We start from the raw sequence: 12,472 nt of genomic DNA, 5'->3' as shown, positions 1-12,472 counted from the left end.
TGAAGAAGCTGAGCTGGACAGAGGCAGAGTCAGCCACAACTGTTAGTCCTTGGGAAAGGGGAGGGAACCGGGGCCTGAGCTCAGGAGTTCGATTTAAGTCACTCTGTCACTGCTTTCACCTCTGGGTCCCCCACACTGACCTGGTCTTCGGCACAGTTCATCTCTCTACGCCGTTGCCGGTCTCTCCAGTCAACTTCATTTGTCTCTCGCTTTCTCTATCACTGCCTCCCTCACGAATCCTTCATTTACACACAGTCCCAAATTTATCTCCCCCGTTATTTCATCTCATTTTCCTCCCTCACTCCCTGTGTGCACTCGCCCTTTCTCTCCACTCTCACTTTCACTTCCATCTCTTGCCACCCCACTTTTTGTCTCGCTCTCTCTTACCTCCATGTTTCCGCCACCCTTTTGCACTCTTCTCTCTCTCCACCACCATCTCTCTAACTCTGACTACCACCTTTATATTCCTCCCCCATTTTCTCCCTACTCACACTCAGAGAGAAACGGAGTGAGGGCGGGGAGAAAGCGAGACTCAGAGGGAGATGATGAGAAGAAGTCACACAGAGGGAGAGGGAGAGAGAGGGCGCAGAGTGTGCGGAGAGTGAGGATACGAGAGAGAGAGAGAGAGAGAGAGAGAGGTAGCGAGGCAGCGAGGACCGGGGAACGAGGAACTAAGAGGAAAAGAGGCCGAAAACAGGCGGGGAGGTCGCGAGAGAGCAGAGAGAGAGAAAGTGAGGGGTGAGCAAGAGAGGAAGGAGACAGAGCGGGAGTGGAGGCTCGAAAAAGGGGGGAATGTGTAGGAAGAGAGTGAGAGCGGGATCAGGAGAGAGAGAGATGGAAGCGGGAGACAATGTGGGAATGCAGGAGGGAGAGACAGTGGGCAGGGAGGGAAGGATAGAGAGAACGGGAAAGAACGGGAAGATAATGGGAAGGGGATGGAGAGAGGGAGAGTGAGAGAGAGGGGTCGAGAATGAGTGACAGAAAGTGGGAAGAGGGAACCAGAGAGAGTGGGAATAAAGAGGGTAGAGGGAATGCGACTGGAGGTAGATGTACGTAGAGGAGGGGAGAGATTGGGAAGTGGGGAGACAGAGGAATAGAGGGAATGGGTGTGGGAGAGAGGGGGAGAGGTAGCGGGAGGGAGGCTATGAGGTATGGGGAGAGAGAATGTAGGGAGGTGGAGAGGGAAGAGAGAAATTGCGGGGAGAGTGAGCGGGTGGGGAGAGGTGGTGGAGAGAGGGAAAGGGAAAGAGGGCAGAGAGATGGAAAAAGACGGTTAGGGCTGATGCTGTGGAGCGAGAGAGAGGCGGAGACAGAGTGAATGAAGAAGGCACGGCGGAGACTGAGGGAGAGCAAAGCAAGATGGTGAATGGGGAGAGAGTGAGGGAGGACTGAAAGAAAAATGAGTGAGAGAGATTGCCCGGAAGGGAAGGCAGGAGAGAAATGATGGGTTGGAGAGAGCGTGGGATGAGTAAAAGAGGCAGCTCGAGGAGACCGAGAAGGGAACCGAGTTGGATGGAGGTGGTCAGAGAGAACGAACAGGGTGGGAGAGAGAAAGACAGAGGAAGATGGTAAGAGAGGGAAGGAAAAGCTATTGAGAGAGACAGGGAGGGGGGGTTGAGAGAGAGGGAGGGTAAGAGAAGGGGAAAGAAAGTGCAAAGAGTGAGAGAGGCAGAGGGAGCGAGAGAGAGAGACGAAGAGTGCTGGGGTTACAGGGAGAGAGGTTGAGAGAAAATAGATGGGGGCGCAGAGAGCGAGGGAGGTGGAAGAGAGAGGGAGGGGAGAGGGAGAGAGAGGGAGAGGAGAGAGAGTTCGGAGCAGAACACGCAGCTAGGGGAGAGAGAAAGACAGATACAGAAGGAGGGGAAAGAGAGAGGACAGTCTGTTGCTGAAAAAGGTAGATGGGGTCGGGAGAATAGAGGGATAGTGGGAGGGGAGACAGAGAGAAAAAGAGAATGGGGAGCGAGAGAGAGGAGGAGAGGACATAGAGGGCCTGGTAGAGAGAAGGAGGCAGATGGGAAGAGAAACCTGGGGGAATGATCGAGTGGGAAAGAGCGGGCGGTAGTGTGAGAGAGAGTGAGACATTGTGAGGTGAAGGGTGAAAAGAGGGAATGGGAAAGAGGGAGAGAGGAACGAAGGTATAGATGGAAGAAAGGAGATAAAAGCAACTGAGGGGGGGGAGAAAGAGACACGGGTGGGTGAGGGGGAGAAAGAGAGGGAGATGACAGAGACGGAGTGAGCTGAGGAAGAGAGGCAGAGTGCACACAAAGACAGGCAGCAGAGAAGAGAGAGAGAGTCTGAGGGGCGAGATATAAATACACGTCAGATAAAGAGAAGGAGGTGTATCGAGTGATGGAGGGTTTTGGATAATGAGAATGGGAATCGAAAGAGAGTGAGGGGGAGGAGAGATCATTTAGACGGTTAGAGAGAGGAAGAGAGATGGACGGCTGTGGAGAGAGAAGGCAAATGGCGAGAGAGGAAGAGAGCGCTGTCGGGAACGAGGGAGACAGAAAGAGAAAGGGGGGTACAGAGAGGAGGAGGAGTTTACAGAAAGGGAGACGAGCACAAAAGAATAGAGAGAGGAGTCAGAGGGTTAGAGGGTGATGGGAGACAGGGAGGTGGCAAGAGAAAGGGAGGAGAAAGAGAGACTGAGGAGGGAGAGGGAGTGGGACTAATGGGCACAGACACATGGGGAGTACGAGCGGGAGGTGGCGACACAGAGTGGCAGAAGTGGAATTAGACAAATACGGAAGATAGGAGAGATGGGGACATGTGGAAGAGAGGGGGAGTGGGAGCGAGACGGAGTGGCGAGTGGGAAAGTGGGCGAGAGAGAGATGGAAGGTGCAGAGAGAAAAGGAAAGAAACGGAGAGAGCGAGATAGCGAGGCTGAGAGCGGGTGGAGAAAGAGTGGCAGCATGGAGTGAGACAGACAGGAAGAGTGAAAGATATTGAGAGGTGATAAAGTTTGGGGAAGCGGGATGACAGAGAGAGAAGAGAGGCACCAGAAGCGAGACAGTTGGAGTTGATAGAGCGCGAAGGAGGTCGAGAGAGAGTGACATGGGCTGGCAAACAGAGGGTGGAAGAGCAAGGGAGAGGGCGGGGGTACAGACTGAAGGAGGGCACGAGAGGGGCTAAATGATGTTTAAGAAAGACAGTGGGGAGAGAGGGAGAGGAGAAAGAGATAGAGAGAGAATGGTTAGAGGAAGGGGTGGAGACAGGAATGAGAGGGGAGACACAGAGAAGGATGGGGAGGCCGAGTTAGATGGGGAGGAAGAAAGAGGGAAGTGGGGGAGCGAGAGAGAGCGAAAGAGACGTAGGGAGACAGACAAGGAGAGGGACTTAATGAAATCGAGTGAGAGAGAGGAGGCAGTGAGAAGCGAAAGAGAAGGGAAGAGAAGAGGAGGGGAGAGAAAGGGATAGGGAGGCTGAGGAGAGGGAGGCGTTAAGAGAGAAACCGGGGATTGGGGGAGTGATAGTATGGGGATGGAGTGAGCGGGAGAGAGACAAAGAACGGGAGATAGTCGGAGACAGGGGCGGGTTAGAGAACAGGTGACGAGTGAGACAGATAGGAAACGACAGAGTGAGGGAGGGGAGAGGCAGATAAAGAGCGAGTGGGAGAGAGTGTGTGGGGTATAAGTGGGAGACGGAGAGATTGGGGAGAGAGAGAGGGGAACAGCGACAGAGTGGGGCAGAGAGAGAGTAAGAGGAAGGGGAGAGAGAGTTGCGGAGCGTCGACTGATTTGGGAGAGACAGACAGAACGAGAGAGAATGAGTGGGTCGGAGAGAGAGAGAGACGGCGCGGTAGAGTGAATGGGACAGGGGACAGAATAAGGGTGAGAAAGAGGGACCGATCATAGAGAGGGGCGTGCGGAGAGAGAGTGAGGCAAAGTGAGAGAGATAAAGATCGGAAGGCTGGGAGAGGTGGGAGAAAGAGAGAGAGAGGGTGGAAACATAGAGAGAGTGATGTGAAGAGGAAGGGAGAGTGATTGGGGATAGAGAGAAGTGAAGAGCGAGAGAGATAGAGAGGCGAGAAAAAGGGAGTGGAAGTAAGGAAAGAGGGAGACAGAGGTGGAGAGTGTGAGGAAGAGGTGAGAGAGAAGTGGCGAGAAAGAGGGAGGGGTCAGAAAGAGAGGGAAAGTGCAGAGTGAAAGAGAGGGAAAGTGGGAGAGAGGGAGGCTCGGAGACATGGGAACAATGAGAGGCCGGATGGAGAGAGAAAGACAGGTAGATGAAACAGAGAGAGAGAGACAGAAGCAGAGAGATATCGAGAGATATTGAGGCCTAGAGAGAGAGTATAGAGAGGGAAGGGTAGAGAGAGAGATGCAGGTGTGACGAACGAAATAGAGAGGTGGGGACAACGTAGGGAAAAGAGAGAGGGAGGGGAGAGAGACAGATAGGGAGAGGTTTACTGAGAGTGAGTTGGGAGAGAGAGGGAAAGGGTGAGTGAGAGACAGGGATAGGGAGAGATAGAGCGGCGAGGGGATAAAGAGAGGAGTGGAGGGGGGAGAGTGAGGCGGTGAGAGAATGTCGGCGAGATACAGATAGGAGCTCAGAGATACTGAGGGTAAGAAGAGAGAGAGGTAGGGATGCTGGGAGAGAGAGCGGACAGAGAAAAGTGGGTGGAGAGAGAAAGAGAGGGAAGGGGAGTGAAAGAGAGTGTGGGAGGATGGGAAAGAGTGTGAATTACGTGGTGGAGACACATAGAAGTGGACAGAGAATGAGAGTGAGGGAGGAGAGAATACAGAGACAGGGGTGGATAAATAAAGGGAAGGGCAGAGAGAGGGATAGGGAGGCTGGGGATTGAGAGAGAGAGGGAAGTGGGCGAGTGAGAGGGAGGGGATGAAGAGAGTGTGAGAGAGTGAGATAAGGAAGGGGAAGAGAGAGTCGCTGGGAAGGGAGTTAAGAGAGGCTAAAGGGAGAGAGGATGAGGATGAGATATAGAAGCTGAAAGAGAGAGAGAAAGGAGGGGATAGACAGTTAAAGTAGGAGTGGGAGATAGACAGGTTGAGAGAGTGAGGTGGAAGAGGAGGAGGAAATGATTGGGGACAGAGAGGGGGAAAAGCGAGAGAAGGAGGTGAGAAAGGGTGAGTGGGTGAAGTCAGAAAGGGATATGGCAGGGGGGAATGAGCGAGAGAGAGAGAGGCAAGAGAGAAGGGGTGAGAAAGCGGGAGACGCCAGAGATAGAGGGATGGTGCAGAAGATAAAAGGAGGGAAAGTAGGAGAGAGAAGGAGGCTTGGAGAGTGGGAGAAAGAACGTGAGGGCCCAGAGAGAGAAAAAGTGAGTGGGAGAGAATGAGGGATGTCGGAGTAAATAAGCGAGTGGAGAGAGACGGTGGGTGAAAGAGGCAGTGCGGAGAGACCCTTATGGGTGGTGAAAAAAAAGGCATATGGGGAGTGGGATTAAGAGGTGGGGGACCGAGACAGGGAAAATTGAGATGGAGAGAGAGAAAGAGAAGAAGGGAAGGAAACAGACGGAGGGAGTGGGTGTAAGAGAGACTGTGGTAGGGCCAAAGAGACAGAGAGAGGGGGGGTGTTAAAGACAGACAAAGGTGGAGAGGGGAGATTGAGGGATGTGAGAGGTATGGGGACGTGGAGGACGAGAGAGAGGCGTGGAGATGGAGTGGGGACGGATAGACAGAAATTGGGAAGAGGGTGGGGGAGAGAGAGAGAGACAGGGAGGTGGGGAGAGACAGAACGGTGGGAGAGAGTGGGACAGGTGTAGAGAGAGAATGGGGCAGAGAAAGGGAGTGGCAGAGCGTGAAAGGACGAGGATGAGGGGTGGAGAGAGAGGAAGGAGGAAAAAAAAGATGGATGATGTGCAGCGAGAGAAGGAACGGGAGAGAATAAAGGAGGGGAGGCCTGAGGGTGAGAAGGGGAGAGAGGATGGAGAGAATGAGGGAAGTGAACGTGCGGCAGCACAGGAGGAAGGTCAAGCGTGAGGGGGAGAGTAAAAGGTATGGTGAGGAAGAGAGGGAGAGGGGAAAGAGATACACAGCGGGGGAGAGAGAAAGATAGAGACAGGGAGAGAGGCGGTGAGAGAGGGAGGTTGGGTACAGAGGAGTATGAGGTGAGAGACAAAGAGCGATGGGGAGGGGAGAAGGTGGAAAGAGAGATGTAAGACAAAGGGATAGGGGTGAAGGGGCGGGGAGAGGCACGGAATGGAGGATATTAGGAGAGGGAGAGAGAGAAGAATGAGGGAGAGATGGAGAGAGAAAGAGATGGAGGAGAGAAGGGGAGAGTGTCAGGGTTAGAGGGAGAGACAGGGAGAGAGGGAGCGGTGATGGAGAGAAATGGAAACGGAGGTGGAGAGGGAGGGAAAGAGAGCGCGGGCGGTGGTGAGAGACAGAGAGGATCAGGAGGGCGAGCAGCGTGAATGAAATAGAATGAGAAAGTGAGCGAGAGACGGAAACGTGAGGAACACAGAGGGAGAAGAGGAGGGAGTGAGAGGGAGGGAGAGAGAGGGAATGGAGGGGTACAAGGGAGAGAATGAGAGAGGTACAAGAGGGAAGATTGGTGGGTACAGAAAGAGAGATGAACGTCGAAAAGAGAGAGAGGGAGTTTGGGAGAGATACGTGGGGAGACAAGGGGAGAGATGGAGCGGGAGAGATTGTGGATAGTTTGGAGGGAGTGAGATTGTGGTAGAGAGGGAGGAAGTGAGAGGTGAGAGAGACAGGGAGAGAGATGGAAGCAGGAGAGAGTAAGGGTAGGGGCGAGAGATTGGGAATTGAGAGAGTATGGGGAGAGAGGACGAGGTAGAATTGGACGGGAGGAGTGGAGACAGCGAAAAACAGAGAGGGGAAGAAAGAGACAGCAAAAGAGTGTGAAGGGAGTGTGAGTGAGGTAAGTGTGAGAGTGAACATTGGAGGGAGAGTAGAGGAAGAGAGGACGTGTAGTGAGATTAGGGAAGTGAAAGTATGAGGTGAGAGAGACCAAGTGGTGGAGAGAGCGGGTGAGAGCGAGATAGGGAAAGTGGAGAGGATGAGTGGAACGAGAGAAAAGAGTGAGGGGGAGAACGGGTTGGTGGCGGAAAGAGGAATGGGGAGAGAAGGGGAACGGGAGAGAGAAGGGTGTAGTGAGCGTGAGGGGAAGAGAGAGGGGAAGCGAGAGATGGTGGCAGAGAGAGTTCAAGAGAGACTGTGTAGGGGATGGGGAAGGAGTGCAGCGAGGGAATGTAGAGAGTGCGGGGAGAGAGATTGGGAGAGAGGGAGTGGAGATAGGGAGGCGATAGTAGGGGTAGAGAAGGTGTGTGGTGGGTTAAGAGAGAGGGCAGGATGGGGAAAGAGAGTTTAGAAGGCGATTGAGGAAGAGAGCAGGCGGGGCTCAGTGTGAGTGACCGTGGGGGTTAGAGAGAGTGGGATGGAAGGAGAGATAGGAGAAGGTGAGAGGGAGAGGGGATGTGAGGAAGAGAGATGGGGAGAGCAGAGAGACAGAGAGAGGGAGGGCTGGGAAAGATTGAGAGGGAGAACGAGAGAGGTGAGCCAAAGAGATAAAGAGTGATATGGGAGTGAGAGAGAGAGATGGAGAGAGGGCGGAGAAAGAGCGGGGGCAAGAAAGGCAGGGAGACATAGAGGGAGTGGGAAGATAGAGAGGGAAAGTGTGGGATCGAGAGGGGGAGAGAGCGCAGTGGGCAGAGACAGAGAAAGGGAGGAGAGAGGGAGGGAAGAGAATGGGAAATGGGAGAGAGAGATTGGTGGAGAGTGCGAGTGCGTTACTAGGAGTGAAAGGCGGACAGGGAGAGCAGGAGGCTGGTTGAGACAGAGATAGAGTAGAAGTGAGAGGAGGTGAGATAGAGGAAGGTGGGAGAGTGAGATAGTGTGGGCTGGGCGGGAGGATGGGAGAGACAGTGGGAGAGAGCCGGCAGAGAGAGAGAGGGAGGGAGGAGGGACGAGATCGCGAGAGATACAGAAGTGAGAGTGTGATGGCGAATTAGAGAGGGGGTGAAGATCGAGAGTGAGGGAGGTGGGCATAGACGCAGTGAGGGAGAGAGAGGCATGAGGGTAGATGGAGAAAGAAATGGAGGGGAGAGAATGAGGGCGGTGGGAGACAGTGAACGAGTGGAGGGTGGGAGAGGGTGTAAATCGAGGCATTGTGGAGAGAGACTAAGGGAGGAGAGAGAGAGCCAGAAAGAGAAGAAGGGAAAGAAACATATGGACAGAGAGGGAGTGAGAGAGACAGGGCTCAGAGAGGCAGAGAGTGAGTGGAGATAAAGATCGTCAAAGGGGGAGAGCGCGAAAATGAGGGGTGTGAGAGAGAAGAGGAGGGGCAGGAAGAGATGAAGGCCGCACCGGTGAGGGAGTGGGCAGCGAGAGAGAGAAATGGGGGAGGGTTAGGGAGAGAGGGGCACAGGGACGTGGGAAGAGACAGAAAGGAGTGGGAGAGAGGGCTGGAGAGACAATGTGGCGAAAGACAGAGGGGCGGAGACTGAATGTGGATGACGGTAAGAGGCCGAGAGGCAGGGGGGAGTGAAGTTAGAGGGAGTTCGGGGTAAGACAGAGGTAAATGGGGAGAGAGAAAGAAAGAGAAAGTGAAAGTCCGGAGAGAAAGGGAGGGTGTCAGAGACAGGGAGGTGGGAGAAAGCGTGATAGGGGGTGGAAGTGTGTGAGGCATTCAGAGGCAGAGACGAAGAGAACAAGTGAGAGAGGGGGCAATGCGAGAAGACAGAGAGGTGGGGAGAGGGAGAGAGAGAAAGACAGTATATAGAGGGAGGGGAATGATGGTGTGATCAAGCGAAAGGATGGGAGAAAGGAAAGGGCGAAAGACAGAGAGGGAGGCGGGCCGAAGACAGACAAAGTGACGAGGAAGGAGAGAGAGGGGAAGCGAGGCAGAGAGGGATTCGACAGGGTCAGGCGGAGGAGATGGGCAGGAGAGAAGTGGAAGGGAGAGGTTTAAAGAAAAGAGAAGTTGAGAGGGAGGGGAATGAGGGTAGAGAAGGTAGGGGAGACAGAGAAAACGGGTGAAGAGAGAACAAGGGGAGAGGGACAGGGACGGGAGCGGGGAAGGAGAGTGAAGGAAGGGGCAGAGAGGGTCAGGGAGCGATGAGAGACTACAGGGAGAGAGTGGGTGGAGAGAGGAATTGAGAGAGAGACTGGATGTGGAAGAAAGGGAAGGTGAGAGTGACTTGGAGGAAAAAAGTGAGAGTGAGAAAAGAGGAAGAGAGCCTGGAATATTGGATGAAGAGAGGGAACAGTAGAGACAAAGAATGGGGTGGGAGAGAGAAGGAAAGGGAATGGAGGGGCAGAGAGAGGGAGGAAGGTGGAGAGTCACTAGGGTGTGAGAGAGAGTTTGGGTGGTGAGAGGAATTCGTGGACTGTGGGTGGGTGAAATAGCGAGAGAGAGACACAGAGACAGAAGGAGAGAGAGACAGTCATGAGGGAGAGGAAGAGAAGTAGGTGTGGGGGTGAGAGGTGAGCAAGAAGGAGTGTAAATAGAGAGTGAGGGAGAAGCGGGAGCGAGGGGGAGAAAGAGGGAGAGGAGAGAGAGGTGGGGAGCAAAAGAAATGCTGCAGAGGAGTGAAAGAGCAAAGGGGAGATAGAAAGAAATAGTGGAGAGAGAGAGTGCGAGGGAGATAAGGCATAAGGAAGTGGAGAACGATCGAGAGAGATGGAAGGGAGATAGAGAGATGAGCAGGGGCAGACAGATAGAGGGAGGGATGGAGGAGACAGCGAAGGAGGAGATTATGAGAGAGAGGAAAGAAGAGAGGAAGGTGAGTGCGAGACAGACTGCGAGAGAGGGAGAGCGAGGTAAGGAGAGAAGGATGGGGAAGCACAGAGAGAGGCGAAAGAGAGAGACGCATGGATTGAGAGAGTGAGACAGGTGGGGAGTGAGAAAGATAGAATTGGGGAGATACGAGAGAAAGTAATAAAGGGAGCAGAGAGAGGGATGCAGAAGAGAGAGGGAGAGATTGAACCGTAACAGAGAGAGAGGGAGGTGAAGAAAGGGCGACGGCAGTGGTGAGAGATAGAGAGCAGGGGAAGAGAGACAGAGAGGGAAGAGTGAAAAGGGAATAGAGCAGAATGGGGAGGGGTTAAGGAACATGACAGGCAGCTGACAGAGGGGAGGTGAGGTGGGACATAGAGAGAAAGAAATGGAGAGAGAGGGAGTGAGTGAGAGAGAGATAGAGGGTGATGGTGAGGGAGAGAGGGGGAGATAGGGGGTGTGAAAGAGATAAGGGGCAGGAGTTGGGGAGTGATAGACAGGAGGGAGATAGAGAGAGGGATAGAGAGGGAGAGGCACTGAGAGGGAGGGCAGAGAGAGGGGAAGAGAAATAGCGAGGGAGGCGGGAGGAGGGGAGGTAACAAGGGAAGCTGGATAAAGAGAGATTTAGTGGGTGGCTGGAGAAAGAGAGAGCCAGAGAGGGGAGAAGTGTGAGAGAAGGGAAGAGAGAGAGAGAGAGAGAGAGAGAGAGAGAGAGAGAGAGAGAGAGAGAGAGAGAGAGAGAGAGAGAGAGAGATTGGACTGGCAGAGCGGGAGATTGTGAGATAGGAAAGAGAGAGTCGTGTAAGATAGTTAGAGAAAGAGGGGCGGGTATATATAAAAAGAGCTGGAAGGGGCAGACGGGAGAGAGAGAGATGGGTGGGTGAGTGACAGGAATGGGAGAATGGGGGAAAGACATACAAGAGTGAGAAAGAAAAGAGCAAGGGTAGAGACAGAATGGGGCAATCAGAAAGAGAGATAAAGAGAGTGAGACGCGTGTGAGAGAGGGAAGGGGAGAGAAATGGAGTGGGGACATAGAAGGAGTGTTGGAAGCGGGAGAAATGTGCGGGGAAGTGAGTGAGAGACAAAGAGAGGGAAGGGAGTGAGAGTGAGTGGGTTAGAAGGAGGAAGGCAGGGAGATGCGGAGTGGGGAAGTGAGGGACCGGATAAGTGAGAAATTTGAAGGAATGGAAGAGGGTAGAGATAAATAGAGAGAGAGGGGAAGAAAGGGAACACCAGGGGAGAGAGACAGACAGTGGGGAGAGCGACAGAGGGATGGGGATGGGGTAGACATGGAAGCGTGTAGCAAGTGAGACGCCGGTGATAGGGGACTGGCAGTGAGAGAGAGAACGACGGAACGTTGGTCTCTTAGAGAGAGAGGATGCAGAGAGAGGGTGAAGTCGAGAGGGAGATGGGAGAGAGAAAGGGGAGAGATAGAGACAGAGAGGGAATGGAGTAGATAAAGAGAGTGGGAGGGGGAGAGCGACGGGAGAGAAATGGAAATGGAGGGGAGAGAGAGGGGAAGAGAGAGCGGCATAAAGGGAGGGAAAATAGTGTGGGAGGGGGAGAGAATGTGGGGAGAGAGCGAGAATGGGGAGAAAGGGGAGAAAAGGTAGATGGGGAGGGAGTTAGAAGGGACGTGAGGTGAGCGCGAAAGAGGGAGAAGCGAGATAGAACGAAAGAGGGAAACGAAATTTCGGAAAGTGATGGAGAAATGGTGAGGTGTGAGCGTGAGGGGAGGGACCGAGTTGGGGAGAGTCAGAGTGAGGAAGGGGGAATGAGATGGAGGGGAGAGTCAGAGGGAGGAAGGGGGAATGAGATGGAGGGGAGAGTCAGAGGGAGGAAGGGGGAATGAGATGGAGGGGAGAGTCAGAGGGAGGAAGGGGGAATGAGATGGAGGGGAGAGTCAGAGGGAGGAAGGGGGAATGAGATGGAGGGGAGAGTTAGAGGGAGGAAGGGGGAATGAGATGGAGGGGAGAGTCAGAGGGAGGAAGGGGGAATGAGATGGAGGGGAGAGTCAGAGAGAGGAAGGGGGAATGAGATGGAGGGGAGAGTCAGAGGGAGGAAGGGGGAATGAGATGGAGGGGAGAGTCAGAGTGAGGAAGGGGGTATGAGATGGAGGGGAGAGTCAGAGGGAGGAAGGGGGAATGAAATGGAGGGGAGAGTCAGAGGGAGGAAGGGGGAATGAGATGGAGGGGAGAGTCAGAGTGAGGAAGGGGGAATGAGATGGAGGGGAGAGTCAGAGGGAGGAAGGGGGAATGAGATGGAGGGGAGAGTCAGAGGGAGGAAGGGGGAATGAGATGGAGGGGAGAGTCAGAGGGAGGAAGGGGGAATGAGATGGAGGGGAGAGTCAGAGGGAGGAAGGGGGAATGAGATGGAGGGGAGAGTCAGAGGGAGGAAGGGGGAATGAGATGGAGGGGAGAGTTAGAGGGAGGAAGGGGGAATGAGATGGAGGGGAGAGTCAGAGGGAGGAAGGGGGAATGAGATGGAGGGGAGAGTCAGAGGGAGGAAGGGGGAATGAGATGGAGGGGAGAGTCAGAGTGAGGAAGGGGGAATGAGATGGAGGGGAGAGTCAGAGTGAGGAAGGGGGAATGAGATGGAGGGGAGAGTCAGAGGGAGGAAGGGGGAATGAGATGGAGGGGAGAGTCAGAGTGAGGAAGGGGGAATGAGATGGAGGGGAGAGTGAGAGGGAGGAAGGGGGAATGAGATGGAGGGGAGAGTCAGAGGGAGGAAGGGGGAATGAGATGGAGGGGAGAGTCAGAGGGAGGAAGGGGGAATGAGA

Source organism: Chiloscyllium punctatum, chromosome 35 (assembly GCF_047496795.1).
Source record: "Chiloscyllium punctatum isolate Juve2018m chromosome 35, sChiPun1.3, whole genome shotgun sequence".
In the NCBI taxonomy this organism is placed as follows: domain Eukaryota; kingdom Metazoa; phylum Chordata; class Chondrichthyes; order Orectolobiformes; family Hemiscylliidae; genus Chiloscyllium; species Chiloscyllium punctatum.
The sequence above is the reverse complement of the archived record's forward strand: the minus strand, read 5'-3'. Positions refer to the sequence as shown.